Source organism: Orcinus orca, chromosome 3 (genome assembly GCF_937001465.1).
Source record: "Orcinus orca chromosome 3, mOrcOrc1.1, whole genome shotgun sequence".
In the NCBI taxonomy this organism is placed as follows: domain Eukaryota; kingdom Metazoa; phylum Chordata; class Mammalia; order Artiodactyla; family Delphinidae; genus Orcinus; species Orcinus orca.
In genome coordinates this window covers 115,485,434-115,505,346 of record NC_064561.1, presented here as the reverse complement: position 1 = coordinate 115,505,346, position 19,913 = coordinate 115,485,434, and the positions used below count along the sequence as shown (strand labels likewise).

The window sequence follows — 19,913 nt, the reverse complement described above, 5'->3', positions numbered from 1 at the left end:
AGAACTTGGACTTTTTCCTCTGACTGCTGCTGTCCCTTTATGAAGAGATGGTTACGGTCCTTTAAAGTAACCATAATTCCCTGATCTCACCATGTTTGCTGAGAGCACTTATTTATTATAAATGCTAACATGGAGTTTTCTATGTGCTACGCACCCCTCAGATCACCTTGTAAGCAATAACCCATTTAACCTTCATAACAACCCTATGACCCATGTACCTTTATTATCATCCCCAGTTTACAGGTGAGTGAACTGAGGCATTGAACAAGTAAGAAACTGGCCTAAGTTCTCCCAGCTAGGAAGCAGTTGAGCTGGGATTGCAATCCCAGACAGATTGGCTCCAATATCCATGCTTTTAATCAACAGGCCATCCTGCTTCTCCAGCAAGCTGCTTTAATCTTTTTTTTATTTTTCAATGAAAAATGGAATCGAACGGAGGGAGACGATGGGCGGCAGAGGAAGGGAACCTACAGCAGCCTGTCACCCATTGAAGGCCACCAGCGTGTGTATCTGGTGTCCATTCAGGCCCAAAACTGAGGCTAGGACTGACTGCAGCAAACTCCTACTAATTCAACAAGCAACAAACCAGAATTCAACAACCTTAATTAATTGACTTGTGGTTACATTCTTGCAGATTATTCAGTATTTTGTAAAGAATGCATAACATCTAATCAGTTAAGGACTACCAGTGACTTTGAATTACATATTATTTTGAATAAATCAGCATTGGCTTAACAAACCTTTATAAGTTATTAACAGCTATATCTTTGTTGGTATAAAAAAACATGATTGATATCAGCTTATTTTAAAATGGCTGTAATTTGAAGCAATTGCCAAGATCTCCCATGGTTTTTGTTAAAGATCCTGGAAGAATAAATTATTAAGCAGCCAAGTCTTTGCGCTACCATCTTCACTCCTCACTGGATTAGCCAGCGTCAGTTTTACGGACTGGAAAGAAATGAGAGAGAGGAAAAGAAGAGGATCGTTTTAAGAGAATTTTCCCCATGTTTTTTAAGAACACTTGTTCTGAAAATATTCTCCACAGCTAATATACAATACCATGGCATAGACCTAATAATCTTCCACGCATATGTAGCTCTGTGTGTGGGTGGGTGTGTGTGGTATGAGTGTGTAAAAGGTAATCTTGCCAACTACCAATGACATACACACAGAAACGCCATATTCAGAACTAAGACCTCATGATCTGAAATAATTTAACTTTCTTAGATATCTAACTTTTGTGTTCTCAGCAAAGACCACTAAAGTAAGGTTAGGACTACAAAACTCAGGAGAACTGGAGTCCCATATGCCGTTTTCACAGGCTTGCCACATGGTAAGGACCTCTTCCTGCCCCTTCCCCTCTTCCCCCACCTCAATCACACAAGCGTACGTGTGTACACACAGCCACACATTCACATACTGATGCTGCATTTATAAACCACAGTCTGTCGGAGAATGAAGAACGGGCGTCAGTTAACTGAGTATTTTTGTCTACCCTGACATGTAACAATTTGTCTCATTTTTCTCCCTGCCATCAGAGAGCCCAAAACCATCAGCAATTAAACTGACTCTTTTTCTTTTTTTAATCAAATTACCTACTGTTCCCTACTAAAGCCACCTGCTTTGGCAATGACCGAACGCTGCCCGTGACCCATTCGGAGGCTTCTCTTTCCTTGCACCCTCCTTTCCAGGGTACCCTCACTGCCTTCCCTGCATTCCCTCTTGCAACTATTGCTTTTGGAGTGGGGCTCTCAGCCTCCTCTCTGTGGAACTGAAGTTCACATTTCTTATTAACCCATTGCCTCTCTGACACATTTTGGTGGAAGACCTCTTTCTAATTCCTATTAAGTATAAATTACTGTATAGCTCACAGGGGACACAAACTAATTTGCAAAATTCTGCAATCCTCAGTGGCCTTTCCTGTCAATAGGGTCGATGAGCCCTTGTGCTTGGTGAGGGAGGGAGGGAGGGGGGATGATATACTAAGACAGCGTGAGGTGCTGTCCTTCCTCTTCATGTATTTAATATTTACCTTATTGATACTGCAATGGACATAGTTCTGAGACTTCTAAGAGACCCAGTGCAGCACTTCCCATGCAGAGGGAGCTCAGTACCGACGCCAAATACAAAGCACCATGGTTACTTTCAGACACATAGTGATGCTGTGCTGGGAAACTGAGTTTGAGGGCTATATTCAGATCAGAGACAGGTGACAAATGTTGGCACAGATGATTTATTTCTCCAAAGGAATTTACCTTGACACATGTGAGTTGGGAGAAGGAATGGGAGAAGCAGTTTCTGGATTTTGTTTTGTTTTTGTTTCTTACCAATAAATATTTTTGAAGGTGTCTGTAGCAATCATCTTTGACACTTTTTAGTGAATCATTTGGTGGTCCCATTCAAAGTTTTAAAATACTTCTGTATAAATCTGATGATAAATGCTTTATTGTCATTCCTTGTTTAAATGAACAATATTAAAGAAAGTAGAAGAAACTCTTTGGAGTCTTGTCTCCCATTGACATTCAAGGGCTTTTCATGTGTAAGATCTGTCAAGGTTAATGAAAGTTACCCCTGCAATTCCTTAGGAACTGGTGGGAGAATAGATCATTTAATTTCTCTTCAGATGGCATCATCTGACGCCATCCCCACATGGAGTACCTGATCTGTTGGAGAAGTGAAGGACGCAAGTCGGATGAACTGGAAGCTGACATACACAGTGGGTCACGTAAAACTGAAATTAACTTTTCTATTTCTATTTATCATCTGCCTAATTAACGTTATGTGACCAAACTACCAGAATGGAATATTATTTAAATCTTTTCACCCCATTGGAACATTTACTCTGCCCTCACAAAGCAGAGTGAATTGAGAGGCAAAACCTGAAGATACTTGCTTGGCCCAAAATAAGTAACAAAATAACATTTCTTTTTGGAAATCGCAAGATTTTAAAATTTCAAATGGAAAAGCTGAGCTATGTGTTCCTGGCTTTATTTTATTTAAAGTCATATTTCACGGGGCTCTCCTGGTGGCACAGTGCTTAAGCATCGCCTGCCAATGCAGGGGACACAGGTTCGAGCCCTGGTCCGGGAAGATCCCACATGCCGCAGAGCAACTAAGCCCGTGCGCCACAACTACTAAGCCTGAGTTCTAGAGCCCGTGAGCCACAACTACTGAAGCCCGTGCACCTAGAGCCCATGCTCCGCAACAAGAGAAGCCACTGCAGTGAGAAGCCCACGCACCGCAACGAAGAGTAGCCCCCCGCTCACCGCAACTAGAGAAAGTCTGCACGCACAGCAACAAAGACCCAATGCAGCCAAGAATAAATGAATAAATAAAATAAAGTAATATTTCACCATGTCTGATAGTCATCCCTGAACATTTGTGCTTAGTTATCATGAATGAAAACTGTTCTCTCAGTGCACAAACACTGGACTGAAGGGATCATTAATTTCATCTCAAAGGTGACCAAAATAATCATTGTCAGTGATCCTACTTGACTCTTCAACAGAAAACATGACTCACAGACTATGTCTACAAAGTATGCATAAAAATGCATTAAGACCTTTGCACCAAGTTCATCAGAACCCAAAATTGGTTGACGGCATTAGAAACTGCTTTTGCCAAGATCAGAAGCCTATCAGCCAAGTCAGAGGAGATGGTTTCTGAGCGTATCTGAGCTCTCACGATGGCCTGTGAGGCCCTACTTGATGTGGCCTGCCACCCCACCCCTGCCCAGTTATCTACTCCTCCCAGCCTCTCTGGCTTCCTGCAGTCACCCTGGATCCTTCCTGTTCCTCCACACGCCAAACACACTTGTGATGTCAGGGCCTCTGTACTTGCTGTTTCCTCTGCCTAGAAAGCTTCTCCCCCTGTATCTTCATGGTTTATTCCATCAGTGACTTCACGTTTTTGCTTAAAGTCATCAAAGATGTCTCCCCCATCATCATTTGCAAAAGAGCACCCCATCATCACCCTCTGTCCCCCTTCAACTGCTTTATTTTTCTTCCCGTCACTTATCACCATCTGATATATTTTATATACATATATATACATACACACACACACACACACACACACACACACACACACACACACACTTTTAAAAAATGTCTCCTTCCATATTCCCCACCACCAAAATGTGAGATCTACAAGGGTTCTTTTTGTTCACTGCACTTTCCTCAGCCCCCAGAATATTGCTTGGCCCATAGGAGACCCTCAATAAGTATTAGCTGAAAGAATGAATGAAGGGTTTCTCCTTTGACCCATTCTTAACATCAGCCATATCACTCTCCAAAAACGGTACTTGAGGGAGGCAGCATAGTTAATGGCAAGAACTTGACTTTGTGGATTGAGACCTGAGCTTAAATCACAATTTTATAATTTATAAACTATGAAAACTGGAGCAAGATAGATTATAACTCTGAGTTTAACTTTCCTCATCTGTAACATTGTTATGGTAATATCTATCTTACTGAGACATTTAAAAAATGTAAATCAGTTTCTACTACACAGTCACTTTTAATATATATGTACTTAAAAATATTGAAACTTCATAATCTAGTAGGCATGAATTCTCTTGTATAACTTGTAGAGTTTAAGAATTGTCACTTTTAAAATTCTTTTGGTAAAGCAGATAAAACTGCTTCAAGTCCCTTCTTCATTGGATAGAGGGAAAGTCAACATTAGTAACAATTTGGGAATCTCCTACAACTTGGGTCATGTAAGAATTCCAGGGTCTTACTCACTCCAGACTGTTTGATGAAGTGCCTTCTGGCCTTCAGTCCACACTAGCCCCCCGATAGGTTCATCGCCTGAGACAGCAAGGTCCCTTGAAGACACGTAGCTCCACTGCTCCAAATTGGAGACAGAGGAGCTAGTGTCCACCCTCCCCAGGTACTGCCATAACTGCTTCCATCTGAGGTCTAGACACCTCTTTGTGATGCTTCATGAGACCAAATCTCTGTTCCGGTCACTTGCAGAACCAGCAAGACCCTAGCCCCTTCCTTGCCTCATCTCTCGAAGAACTCTTCAAGCCTCTCTCAATTCTTCAAGTAGCTCACGTTGGACACTCCTAATCCTTGGGGGTCTCCTCCTATTGGCAAGTACAGACCCATCATGAATAAGAGGCTGAGCTGTTTTAAACCAAAGTCCTGGGTGAGATTGTCAGTAGATTCTTGGACATTTCACAACTCTTAGTCACAGGAAGACAAAAAGACTTGGCGATTTTCTTAAGTTGTGTGAAGGTGAAATATGTATATCAGTGAGAATAGAACACAAATGATCCCATTAATTATCCTGCTAAAATTGAATCCAGTCAGGATTCTTGAAAGTGCGGATGATACACTAGGATCTCCTTCATCCCAATCATGTTAAACATCCCATAACAGAAATTTTACCTCAACTGAGAATTCTTACATGTTTGAGTGTCAGGTCCTTTCCAGGCTTCACCGGCCAAAGGGTCAAATCAAGGAATAGGAGAAAGAACACCAACAGCAAAACAAGATTTATGGTTGTGATGCCTCACTGGAATAATTTCAGGAACTCTTCCCTAAGTTACTTCTCTCACAAGTTCTACTTTTAATTACTTTCTTTCAGTGCTGCTTTGGCTTTTTTAGTCAGCTTTTGTTTTCAAGTTCCGGGTACAGAGGTATGTTCTCCCATACTATCTTCTGTGAGGCTATAAAGTGAAGCTATTGAAATGAAGCTGGACGAACGGTATTGTTACTTCTGATTATCTCTGAATATCTCTGATTCAGAGATAATCATCTATTTAAGCAGCCCACTATTCATGATGCTGTGATTGTCTAAGGGACAGAGGGAGGAATATACTATAATCCAGGAAGGGGTGGGAAGTGGGAATCTTACAAAATAATTTGGACAAAACATCTACCAGTCCTCAGAAGACTATTCATGGCAGGAATAAAATGTGTTGATAATACATCTAGCAAGAGGATATGATGTGGATGAAATAACTCTTCTGGGATAAGAGTGTGAGAGATTCCAGGGGCTTGGGGTTTCTGAGGAATACAAAAAATCATGAAATTCTTAAGGAAAATGACTAGGTACTGGCATCCTCATCAGATGTTTATCTGGAGATCTGAGTAGAAATAGGAATTTCTAGTTGAACTATATTTCTTTGAAGGCAAAATAAGTTTAGAACTACACATGGATGTCCAAATTTAAGGATGTTACATTGAGGCAAGTAAAATACATTTCATGACACTGGAACATATGAGTCATCCAGCCTTTTTGCAGTGTCTGTCAATATATTACCTTCACAGTGATCACATTTCCTTTCCCTTTCTAGATTGTAACCTTTAGTTGTAGCAATTTTAAGTATAAGAAGAACTAAGATTTTGTACACTAAGTTCAACATCTCAAGCCAGGAGAGAATATCTAAATTAATGCCTCTCAGATTTTTAGAAAATGGTTTCCTAGTTTTGAAATTGCAAAAGACTAATGCCACATTTCAAAGCTTATATACGAAAATATTTCTATTCTTAATTATAAATGAAAGAACAGCATTTTTTTAATCCAGTTTCCTTAAGAGCATTGCCTTTCCACTGTTCCATTGTCTGCCCACTCCAAATATTGAGTACAAATGTGGAGCCACTAATTTCACTATTTCAGTATCATTTTGTTTGCTTCAGCTGTCATAAAGGCTAAATATTTAGCAAGCGATTGGATAAAAAGCCACATGACACTAAAATGAATAGAATGTGTTTGATCTGTCATTCACCTATGTACACTACAAATAATTGATCTGTTAGGCCATCAGAAGAGTGCTAGCCCACCTTCCAGTTCTATTAATCTCGTGCACAATAACCTGGTTTGCCTGAAAACCATACTGAGCTGAAATTCTTGCTGCCATTTCATCTCTCCCATTTCAATGGTCTCATTTTTTTCAAAATAGAATTTTATTTTTCAGAGCTAAGAGTAAAATAAAATTTAGAAAGAGATCATTTATATCTGTCTTTACTAATCAGAGCTTGAATTTGTAAAGTGTAGGTACCTTTTCCAATAGCTATAAAAGTCCTAGGAAGAGAATTGGATGGAGGTGGGTGGGGCTTACTGAGCATTGCATTTGAATAATATGATGACATTGTATGTGATCTAATCAATGTATTTTACTTCTTATAACTTTTCCAAAAGTCAAAATTTAGAAATAAAATTGTCCAAAACTTAGAAATAAACTTGAAAGTTTATTTCTTAAAAGCCAGAGAAATATCTTTTCATCCAGTTTTGTTACAGAATACAAACAAGGTATGGTTTCTGATTCCATATAACTCAGAAGTAATTCTGAGTATTTTTATAAAATAACAATATGCAATTTCTACTAGACTTAGAGTCACAAAATCACCAGTTACTATGGAGTTTCTTAATGATTTAGTTTGGTTCCCAAATAGACACGAATACTTGTGTGTGACATAGATTATCTGTGACTTCTATATTCCTCTGATTTAGTTCCAACAGAAGAGGGAGAAAAAAGAGAATTCAAGTTCAAGAAAAATCTTTAGCAGTATAGGCAAAACAGATAAATTATACATGAGAAGAAAGAAACAATATTTTATGAGCTTTACAAATCACAATTCTGATAGATACGGTTTTGCTCAAAAACTCCCAATTTCCTATAGTATCACAACCAAACTCCTTAGCAAAGTCATCAAGCATCAACAGAATTGTTCACTCTTGACTTCCATCACTTCACCTCAAGGAGCTTATTTGTACCTAGTCCAGCTACTCCATATCATACAAAAATGTCCTGCTTTTGCCCACCTTCGTGCTTTTCCTCTTGCCCTTGTCCTCTCTGGGATGTATCAGTTGTATCAGATCATTCCTGTCCCTCTTCTACTGCTACCCCAACTGAATGTGTCTTTCAAGGCTGTGTTTAAGTGGTTTCTCCTCTGGGAAATCTTCCATAATTCAGCCAGAAGAAATCTCCCTGTTTTGTTCTGGTGGAATTTTGTGACTTTCTGTCCTTATTCATCATAGTCTGCCTTTAATTTTAGTTGTGCACTTTACTTTTTCATCAGATTGTAAAATTCTTAAGAATAGAGAAGATGCCTTATTCATTTTTATTATATCGCCCCATGATCATAGTGCAATACCTGACTGGTAGCAGGAGATCAAGAAATATTTGTTACATTCAACGGAACTGAATTAACACTGACTCCGCAGAGAATCCAATAGCCAAGATTAGGTGTTTTAGTGTATTTGTTAAGGAGATTTCTGTCTCTCTGCCTCTTTTCCTTTTAAGTGAATTTGGAATATTTAAAACCATTTAAGGAAAAATTAGAGGTTTTAAAAATTAGCCATGAGCATATTTCTCATAATATTCTAATCAAACGTAAAATAGATAGAAAGATAAAATAAGCTGGAATCAGCACTGTATGGTCCTCAAAATATACATTGGGTGTGATTATGAAAAATTACCAGGGAGATGGCTTTGGGGCTAATGACTACACAAGTTATTTAAATTGTCTGTCATTTAGAAGTGGCATACCTTGATGTTCCACCTTGACTGAACTTGAGGCTCTTATCAAAGGGAACCCACCAATCTGAAGAGGAAAAGTTGTACAACCTTAATAACCACCCAGTACTTTTCGGTGAACTGTGTTCTTCCACTGGGACAAATGCCTTCTAATATTTTATATATTGCTGGTCAGTGACTTAAAAAAAAAACCCTACCCAATTGCAGTCTGCCATTCAAAAAGAATATTTCTACAAAGAAAAAGATGTGAAAATGTAGGCATTCAAGTGAAAATTCAATCCTTCACAGTACAGAGCCTCTGCGAAGTCTTTTAAATGACCCTTTTTATCATGGTGCCATGTCTGTACCTTTCTGAATAGTGAGACCTGGTAAGAAAAATAGATGTATGTATACAAGTGGTTGAGTAATGTATTACTCCTATGCACTTTGTTCTTTTTGGCAAACTGACCTTATCAAAGGGAAGAAAGCTATACATTGTGACAAGCTGAGCCTTACCAGAAAGTCTGAATTAGAAGTGCGAGTCCTCTGTTATCTGGATTAAAATGTGATCAGAACAAAAAAAATTTTTGCCATTTAACCTCTTGAGAAGTGGAGATGCCGGGGAATTGAGTTCCTTTTAAACCAAAACCATTAGATTTCACCATCAGAGATGATTTGCATTACAAACAATAATAATAATACTATTTTCCTCTAAACCCTTGTCAGTTTTTTTGTAGTGGTCAAATAAAGTGTTCGATTTTTTTTTAATTGTCTATACTTTCATAGAGAACTATTATAAGAAGGTGGTGACCAAATATCCTTCCTCACTTCATCCAGGGCAAATACTGTGCCTTGTTTTCTACCTCCATCAATAAATTTTAAGTGGAAAACTGAACTTTTGCATTTATTGTGCAGTAATTAGAAGGCCTTGGCAGTTATCTGAGAAGCCCCTTGGAATTCAAAAATACTCTTTCCTCATGCTGATTTAACCATTTTAGTGCAAATATCAAACTATGTTTAAAATCAGTTAGTGGAGGAATGGTGAACCAAATTCATTCCTTTAAAAATAAACAGACACGTGCGAGTCAAACTTGCTCATCTGCAGATCTTTTTTTCCTTTGTAATAAACAACCCCTGTTTAGTACATAAAAGTACATAAAAATGGACAAAATAATCTGAAATGGATAAAGCCAAGAGGGAAAAAATGGCATCTGACATAGCACACAGGAACATAGAACTATCGCTATTTTATTCACATTAAAAGAGTGTGTATGTTGCTACTGCCCAGTTACTGTGCATGTGAATTCTCCAGATCCAGACGTATTTGCCCAATTAATTACTCTGCTGTTCAACAATGATGGGTAATGGTCCAAGCAGCCTGCTTCTCCTCAGATCACCGGTGGAATTCACACACGCATAATGTCCCCTCTTCAGAAAATGATCCCAACAAGCTCTATAATTATTTTTTTCTTCTGAAATAAAGGCATCAATTCAATTATATGTTAAAATAGTTTGTAGGAGAAGAAATGGAAATGAAGCAGGATCTCTCTCTCTCTCTCTCTCTCTTTACCTTTCTGGGTAGGAAGCTGGAAGGCGAGCTTCCCCCACTCTACTATTTCCAGGAGCAAACTTCGATATTAAAAAATAATTGCTGATCAAAATTGTTCATCATTACCCTTAGTCTGTTGGTTTGCAATAGTTTTCTTCATTAATACAGATAAAGGTGTGTTCTTCCACGTTCAATTATATATGCTATCCCTCCGTGCTGGTAGGCAGATGACTAAGCTTATGATGTAGCAGATCAAACAAAGAACCCTCGTGTACAAATGCACAGAGGTCCCATAAACGGGGCTAATTAGCATTGTAATTAACTCGCGTGATGACTAAAACAAAATCAGAGTAACCCAAGAATCACTTAGAAAGGATACCAAGTGGTGTGCCCCCTGCCCCCTCCTCTTTGTTTCTAGTGATGGGGGGAGTCCTGAGTCACTCCTTCTCCCAGCCTCCCCGCCTTCTCGGGGCGCAAGCCCGGACAGAAAAGCATGCGCAGGGCTCGCCGGTGTCTGCTGTAACGAAGCTGTCCGGATTTTAGTGCAGTGCTGGATGTTGCCAGTTAAAGGTAGCTTAGGAAAAAGATCTTCCTCCTTTGCCTTTACTGAAATGGACAGGCAAAGTTCTCTTTGTTGGCAGGAGAACTGGAAGCAAGAATGAACATGTGGGCTTCTTTTCACAGGGACTTACCTGCTTAGTTAGGGGTAGATGTAAGTATAGTACCTGGAGTTCTAGTCCCACACTTCCACACTGACATCCCTTATAAAATAGAAATCCCTGAATGGGGCCCACAGGCCTCAGTGGTTTTCCTGGGAATTTTACATGTAATGGTTAAGGCATCTTACTAATTTTAAGTAATTTAACTAATTTAACTAATTTAACTAATGGTTAAGGCATTCTTACTAATTTTATCCAATTACGAAAAATAGTTCCAAGGTTTTATCCAGAGCAAGGGAGGATTGAGACTACCAATAAAAATCAAAGGGAAAAATGACCAGTGCAGGAAAACAAGGCAATAGTTGGAACAGCTTAATTCACTCTTTAAATAATTTGTGTCACCTAAGATTAAAAATTTCCTATTCAAGTGTTTTCATCCTTTATTTCATTTGATCCTTACAATGACTCTGCAGAAGACGTACAGATTTGATTCCCATTTTACAGAATAGGAAATGGGAGGTGCTAAGTGACAGAAGATGCTCTAGTTCAGGGACACTTCTGTTATGGCAAGCTGACCATGCTTAAAGCTTGCATTTCTTTTAGATCAGTGAGACTGGTAAGGGCTTTGTTTTGTTTTTTCATTAGTCTTGGTCTAACTTAAACTCAGTCGTTATTTCAAATTTAAATTTTCTGACAAATGAAATTGCTTCCAGTTTGTTGTTATCTTCAAACCTCTCTGAACATATGAAATATCAATCATTATTGAAAAAAAGTAGACTAATTCTACTATAACACCTTTAGCATCATATAAAATTGATAACCTCTAAATCACAACGTATCCACAGTTTTCCAGTCATTAGAGTAGGATTTACTGAAAATAGATACTTTACTCCCTTTTTCAAAGCCCAATGTCTATGTATTTTGGGGAGAATTACATTTGTAATAATAATTGCTACAACTTTAAAGGTATATTCATGTGATTAGCATCCACGACAATATAAAAATTTTGACTTAATGAGTCAATTGGTCATTTGATTTATTGTCTACCTCAGTTTACCTACATTTGATAGAATTTGATCAATTAGTTTCTAAAACAGCAGATTTAGTCTTGTGTTAAATGTAGCTAGCCTAAATGGCCGTATTAGATTGTTGATTCTCAGGATTGATGATGAAAGCTTGGTAAATATTCATAAAATGTGATTTGAGATTTCCTAAAGGATCAATCTGACAGAAATAAAATGGATACATTATTAGCAAAAACTTATGTTCACATCCTGTGTGATATGTGAGCACTTTTAATTAAGACACAGTTTGTTCTTGGTACCCGCCACAAAATTAAGTATGGATGAACTTGCTCTGAACATAAAAGAAATAATAAAAGACCTAAAGATAGGCATTTGGAGTGACTACTGGGAATCAGACAGCTGATCCAAAGAAAGTACATATCTTCTGTTTGTGCTGTCCTCTTTTATGGAAAGAATGTGGGAAAATGAAATTAGAAGTACACCGGCTACTATTTAGCCAGCTTAATTGTGATACGCGGCACAGGAGTAAGTGGGCAGAAGGGTGATCAGTGGTCCGTGACGGTAAGGCTGACACAATAGGTTCCTCGTACCCCTCTCCTCAGTCTCCAGATTTATAATAATTGGTGTTTAGAAATGGAGAAGGGAAGATTCCAATGCAGATTTCTTTTAAATTTTCAAACTAAAAAATAATTTTGGACATTTACTCCCTGATTTTGAAATTTAAAGACAACAGATACAAGATGCCCATTTCCAAAACAGTAGAGAAGCGTATATCTGGCAGTGTGGAGCACAATATGATATCCTGAACTTACCATTTGAGTATGAAAGTAGCATTTAACAGGTCACTTAAATAAAGTAAGATTTTTTTCAGGAGAAAAAAATTAAGGATAAAAGGAAATATTATCACACATCAAGACACAAAAATATGTCGATGCTCTATGGGACAAACTGAAATGGCAAAAGAGTTAACAAACTAACAAGGGCAGTGTGGCAATAGAAAATATGATCTATTGCATTCACTTTAGCATTATCCTGTTTTTATTACTGCATTTCTTCATGATAGTGCCTGCATCCTCTGCCTTTTCTTTCATCCTCTCCATCTGGGGTCCAAAGGGGGGCTTTTGGGCACCCATGACCCCCTGAAATTGCATGCAGATTTCTTATGCACGTGTATTTGTATACTTGTGAGACGATGATCCATCGCTTTTGCCAGATACACTAAGAGGCACATGCCCCCAAATGGTTAAGATTCATTCAACTTCCCAATGATGTTTTTTCCTTTAAAATTTCTTCATCCAGACCTTCAGTGCTTCTCACCCTGACTATGCCTCCCAGACGCCTTCCCTCCCTCCTGTCTCCCTTCTCTAACTCATCTTCCATAGCAAAAACCACCATATCAACTTCTTAAAACATCATCTGTATCGTGTCTCAAATTCAAACAGACAAACCACTGGTGGCTTTCACTTTACCTACAGTGTCAAGTTTAGACTTCTCATTTGGCATTCAAATCCACCTAATATTGGATTCTCTACCACCTCTACCAAGAGTAGCTGACGTTTACAGAGTGGGATTAATGGGCCAGCAACTGTGCTAACTGCTTTGCATAAATGAACTCATGTAATCTCTCAGATGGCTCTATTATATCAGTCCTATTCTAATCATAACACTTGCAGATGCTTTATCGAGGCTTAAGAGGTGAAGTCATCTGCCCAAATTTACATAGCTAGTAAGTGACCGATCCAGAATTCAAGCCCAGGCAGCTTGGCCTTGCCTGAGTTTTTCGCCGTGAAGTTCCCTCCTGCCCACCTAATTTACTTCTTGCCAACTGAACTTTCGTCTCTAGACAGCAGGGGACCCTCACAGTCAACTGAGCAAAGCACATTTCTGACCTCAAGCCTTTTTCATACTCCATCCTCCCCATTATCCAAGGTTGAGCTCAAGTCTCACCTCTTCTGTAATAGTCATTAAGCTCTCTCTCTTAGAACCATAGCATTCATTGCCCGCTTCCCTTGCGCTGGTCATACATAATTTTGCATTGCAACTTTTTTTCTGATTGGACAGGAAGCCACTGGTGGGCGGGACTTTGATCTTAGGTTTTTGTTATACCATCTTCAGCACATCGACCAGTGCCTTTCATCAAGTGTGCATTCAAAAAACTTATTGAGAGAATAAATTAACCTGAACTTCCACAGAATGTCATGTTTGAAAAATGAAACTATAATTCGTTCTCTTAACATTCTATTATATCTTGATAAAATCTCCTGTATATGGTGGCTGGTGGGCTTATCAGCCATTGCTACCATGCTGAAACTGGTTTTCTATATTTTTTCAGTTTGCCCAGGTAAATCTGATAGGCAATAAAAAGAAACTCCCCAAGGTGAGTGCCTGTGTGTGTGTGTGTGCATTGGGTGAGGTATTCATTTTCATTTAAGAGAGGATCTATTATCAATAATTTTAAAAAAGAAACTACGCTGCCAGTTTTTTTCATTTAAATGAATTCAGTGCTGCTGCGTTAGCGCTCTCTCTCAAGAAAAGGATCTATTTAGAGTAGAATGTCTCTCTGATCCAGAGTCAGAATTTCTGCTCAAGGAGGCCAAGAAAATTCGAAGGATTCAGTTTACTAGGAAATTCTTGGAGCAGTTAGATTCTTTGGTTCTTTTAATCCTTCGTGGGGATATATGGAGAGTACAAGTCTCTAGTGCTTGGGCTAATGTCAGATTTCCCCATCAACACATCTTTGGGGTCTGGATTCTTTCTCACCATCAGACAGTCTAGCACCAACTGACAGAAAGACAAGGAAGAAAGAGCTCTACCCACGTGCTTGAGAAATCAACTGTCTCAGCTAGGCAGAACTGCCTAAGCTGAAACTCTTTGTTTTCTTCTCTTACATGCACACAGGACATGTTGTGTCTTTCATATCTAATGAAAACACATATAACCCATTTTATTGTTCAACTTCTTAAAAAATGTGGTATGGAAGATGTTTTGTATAATAAATCATATTACAGTCAATTTGAGAAATTACGTATACATGTATGTGCAATTTTAATAGAATGTCTTTACTATTTTAAAAGTCCTTTTGAAATTTCTAAAAGTAACTCACTCCAGAAGCATCTAATCACTCAGCGGATAACACCCAGGGCTTAGATGCATTGCTATAAATGACTCAGCTTTCCTTTTAATAGTTTAAAATGTAGGGCTTAGACTAAATCAGGAATCACTTAGATGCTTACAGATGGAAGGCAGATAATGAATGCTGGAAGTGGGCTTGGTGGAAATCTCTCTAAGAAGTGCAGAGGACTAAGGCAAATTGGAGAAAGTATGCCCTGTCTAAAGAGAATAGCTGATGTTCAGTCCCAGCTGATTTTACCCTACGAGAAAAAGGATCCAGTGTTACAGAATCTTCTAGTTCTTCACAAGAAGCAGGGTTTTTAAACAATGTGAAATTCCATGGTTTTGGGGTTAAAAATTCTTTTTTTGAAAACTAGGCAGGCCAAACAAAGCATATACGTGGATGGGATCTGGCCTTGAAGCTCCAATTCTTACTGTGGACAAAATGATCCACCCCTGCTGCTTTTTGACCAATGCAACATGTACAAATATATGCAGCTATTTCCAACATATGCTGTTTTCAAAAACACTTTAAAAATTAAAAATATTCATAATTATAATGTCATAATCAGTGTAGTCTAATTAAGAACAATTCCTCTGAGATACTCTATTACTATTTTTTGGTAGATGGAGGAATGGTAATAGCTATAATGTATTGTAACTTCCACAAAACTTTTCATTTTGGTCCTCTTGATGAGCTCATCCATAAACTATGGTTAAGACTAAATTTCCAGGTGGATATACAACTGTATCCAGAGAAAGTTATTGGATTCTAAACCATCCCAGAAAATGTTTAACAAATAACATTCTATAAGGGTTAGTCTTGACCTCATCTTATTTAATAGTGTTTTCCTAGTGTATATGGTAGATCAAATGTTATTCCTCATTCTAAGACAGGGTAATTGATGACCTGTCATCCAGTCTGGCTCAGTCGTAACCCTTGGACAGGGTAACTCTTCTTTGGAGCATTCCACAGAGTATATTGGATGGATATTACAGAAATGTAAGAAATAAAAATTGCTTCCACTTTAAACGCTTTGAATATGACTTAAGATTTCAAACACATATGTGAAATGAAATAACAAGTTTATTGTACAAACTGATACGGTAGAAATTAAAGATGAGCAGTGCCAAGACAGAGAGGAATTCAATCAACTGAGATCAACCACCACAAACTCTCTGAAGAAGAGTCTTATATTGGACTTTGAAGAATGTCCAAGGCCAGGCAAGGCAGAGATTAACAAGCCATGCTAGGTCTACTGTATTTAATATTTAGTGGTCAGACGAATGAGTCAAGTTCAAGAATCTTTAGGCAAATGAGATAAATGCCTGTAGACATGAACAAGGGATGAACGGTGCCATTTCACAATCCTTAAAATAGAACAATGATACAGAATCTGTGAAAGAGTGTAATTACTAAATTAATTCATTAAAGTTAGTTTTAATATTGTATTAAATCCAGTTTGTTAGCATTATGACACTTGATTTTGACCAAAGAATAATGCTTTGATTTTTGACATACCTGATTAGAGTTCTGGGCCTGCTTTTTCTAAAAAGTGAATATTGTAAATATATGGCTATCTACAAATCCATATTCAGTTCCATTTAAGAAGCATTTAGGAAAAGTCACAGGCTCTACAATCAAACAAATGATATATTTGAAGAATATGGAAGAGTTTCTGATACACATTAGTAATCAGCATGGCAGGGAGGAAAGAAGATGTGCGGGGAAATGAAGCAGGCGTGGGTTTGAATCTATTTTATCATTTGATAGCCTGGTGATCATGGGCAAACCTACCAAATTCTCTTAGTCCAAGTTTCTTCATGTGTAAAATACGAGTAGTTCCTATTTTGTGAGACTGTTCGCTAAAGATGAGCAAAAATAAAATGTAAATCATCGCAGAAGACATTAAATAGCTATTCTTAAAATTTTCATTGTTACTCATATAACAATTGTAACTTCTTATAAAATTCACAAGCACTCAGGTAATGAATCAATTTCTAAATTGCTACTGTAATAAAGGCAGGACATCCTTCTTAAGTTAGGAACTTAAGGTTTTGTAAACAGAAATATATTACTTAAATTTCTTTATCTTTAGTTCTTAATTTAGATGTTAACCGGTTCAGAATCTTAGCTACACTTTTCTACAAAGTATAATCAGATCTTTGCAATAGGTTAAGTTACTGTGTTTTTGATACAGAAAAAAAGATGATTCCCCCTAGGGTTCTTGTAGAAGATTAATTTTCTAATTTCTAAACCTCACTGTGATTCAGAATGCCTTGTTGAGTCTTGAACACATGTATTGTTTTAAATACAGCAGATGTTTCTGTGTGGGGCATGGCTTTCCACCCTCTGCTTCACTTGTGAGGCAGTTAGAATGGGGTAATGCGACAGCCTATCTGTGCAGCCCAAAAGGGGTGTATAGCCCAGAAAAAGTGAAAGAAGGACCCACTCTCCAGAATGTCTGCTATGTGCAGCATTAGGTGGAGAACACCTGAGCAAGGACATTCATTAGGAGATTTCTATACACCAAATACACTCCCACACATGAAAGGGAGGAAAGGGTCCCCTTGATTTATGTTTATGAGGTTGCAAATCATTCCTACAGAAAATACAGAAAGACTCTCCCTCAGGTATATAACATAACTGCCAAAGTCAATTAATTCCATCAATTCCATTAAAAACATCTGAATAAAACCTGGAAAATTCAGATATCTGTATTGATCTAAATATTTCTCTTTACACATTATATATATGTGTGTGTGTGTGTGTGTGTGTGTATACATATATATATATCCAGTTAAATTCATCCTAAGATAAAAATAGGCAAAAAGAAAGAGACGCAAAATGTAACGCTAACACAGAATTGTTTTCACCAGGATTCAATCCTAACACCTAAAGAATGAGCCAAATTATTTTATCCTTAAAGAGACCAAGGTTAAATTATGAAGATCTTAACATTTTCTGTATCAAAATATTTTTAATCATAATCTGAATTCTCCTTTTCTCTAGTTTTATAGACGGAGCTTCTTTATTTCACTCCATGCAGAAAGGATACAAAAAAGAAAAAGAAAATTACCTATGTGAGTTTAGTAAGATTAAAACATATACATTAACTAATCATAAATAGTTGATTTTTGTTTGTTTAAATACTTGTGGATTTCTTGCTTTCAGTAATTTTGAATATCAAATTCATAGCAGCCTGTGGCCTAAAAAATTATCAACTATACATATTTTAAAGCACCATTTTCCTATCATAAAGCTACAAACATCTGCACTGATTACAATTAAAAACAGTGTAAAAGATTAACACTCCAATTATAGCTTCTTGTTCTCATCAAAATTCACGACAGTCCTCAGACAGCAATGTGTGTGATGCCCATATGCCTTTTTCTCTGAAATGAAACCTTCCTGAGACTTCCCCCCCCACTTCTTTAAAACAATGAATATGTGTAGTTGTAGTGAATTTATCTTTATCAGAAAAGTAAGATTTTATTGTCATATTTTCAAAATTCTTTGGAAGTCTATTTTTTCTGTCTGTGTGAATCTTCTTAGAAGAAATGCAGAAAAACATTAGTATGCTACCCTACAAAAAAGTTTCTAGCTTTCCAAAATTGTTTTCAATGCTCTTTTAAAGAACACTACTGTCTATGGTCCTTAATATTATTGACAGTGAAAAGTGTAGGAAAGCTGCTGAATTTGAAATACATATACATTAAATTAGTACAAATATTACATTAAAAATTAGAACAACATTTCTCAGAGTTTTATAAGTACGTTTTTTATATATGGAAATAAAACTGAAGTACATATGTAATAATTAGTAGAAAATGTAAAAACGGAGTACAATTTAAAAATCATGAGTTCAGGTAAGAAATTCTACAGGAAAATTAAAAATCACTAAACAGTTGAACTGTATTTCTTGTTTAGGATCTAATATTGCCATGCCACTTAAGGAGAAAAACTTGGGGAAAAGTATTCAATAAATTTTGTAACATGAATTTTCCCTCATAGTTGTTTAAAATATATAAATGATGAGAAAGGTGAAAACCCAGACTTGACCTCTCTTTAAGCAATTTATACTAAAATTTAGTAGAAAGTGGAGAAATTAAAGAACATTCTCTTGGTTCAGCATTTAAAAAGAGTATCCTTATTCTAAGATATCTGCTTATTGTCTAAATTAAGTGATGAAAACACAAACGTTCAAAAAGAATACAACTAAGGCAAATATATCAATCAAAGATTGAATTTCTATTTTGAGAATTTCTATTTTTGCTCATAACTGAGTCTTTGAAAGTGAATGTTTTAATATATATGCCCAAAATAAAGAAAATAACCAATAACATTATTTTCCCTCTGCGATATTACTTTAAATGTATGAAAAGTTAAAGCTCTACACGACTTCAACAAGTACTAAATTTATTTACTAGAGCCTTTCAAGTAGGGATGTTTTATGAAAATATTTATTTTCCATTGAACACCATGTATATAAAGTTACAACTTGTATTTCTTATTGATCTCCAACCATAATAAAAATTACATGATTCTTATGCTATGAGGTCTTCATAATTCCTGATTTACATTTATATGCAGTGCTACAGCCCTCCCCTTTTTTGGTGATTTTTAAAGCTTTAATCCTTAATCCATGAGTAAAACTATGCAGACACTTGATAAAACAAACTTAGAAATCAGCTTCTTTGCATCATTAAAAGGCTTCTATACCTCACAATGAAAACATTACAAATCTAATCTTTTCACATTATCCAAGAAGGCAATCCTATATTCCCAGAGTAGAGTACTTTATATCCGTAGGTTCAACGAATGTAATTAAGTGTACCCCATGCCTGTTGAAGATTAACTTATTAAAGAAAGTTCAAGCACACCTCCTCTACAAACACATAGGGTGACTAAGGCCATTTTAATGATATTTTACAAGGATGACAGTGGAAAGCTGTATTTCTGAAAGTGACAATAATACCTTTGCTTGTAAACCTTTACAAGTTGATGTTCCAAGTGCTGCTTTCAGGGCAGCTCGGCGGGGGCAGGGGAGGGGAAGGGGGAAGGGGGGGAAGGGGGGAAGGGGGGGGGAAGAGAGGCA

General features: G+C 37.2%; 1 long non-coding RNA gene across 1 annotated transcript in view; it reads left to right on the top strand.

Moving 5' to 3' along the window:
* LOC117195795 (uncharacterized) overlaps window positions 1-19,913 on the top strand; it is a 144,209-nt gene that overhangs the window by 69,378 nt on the left and 54,918 nt on the right. The gene's annotated exons all lie outside the window — the stretch shown is intronic.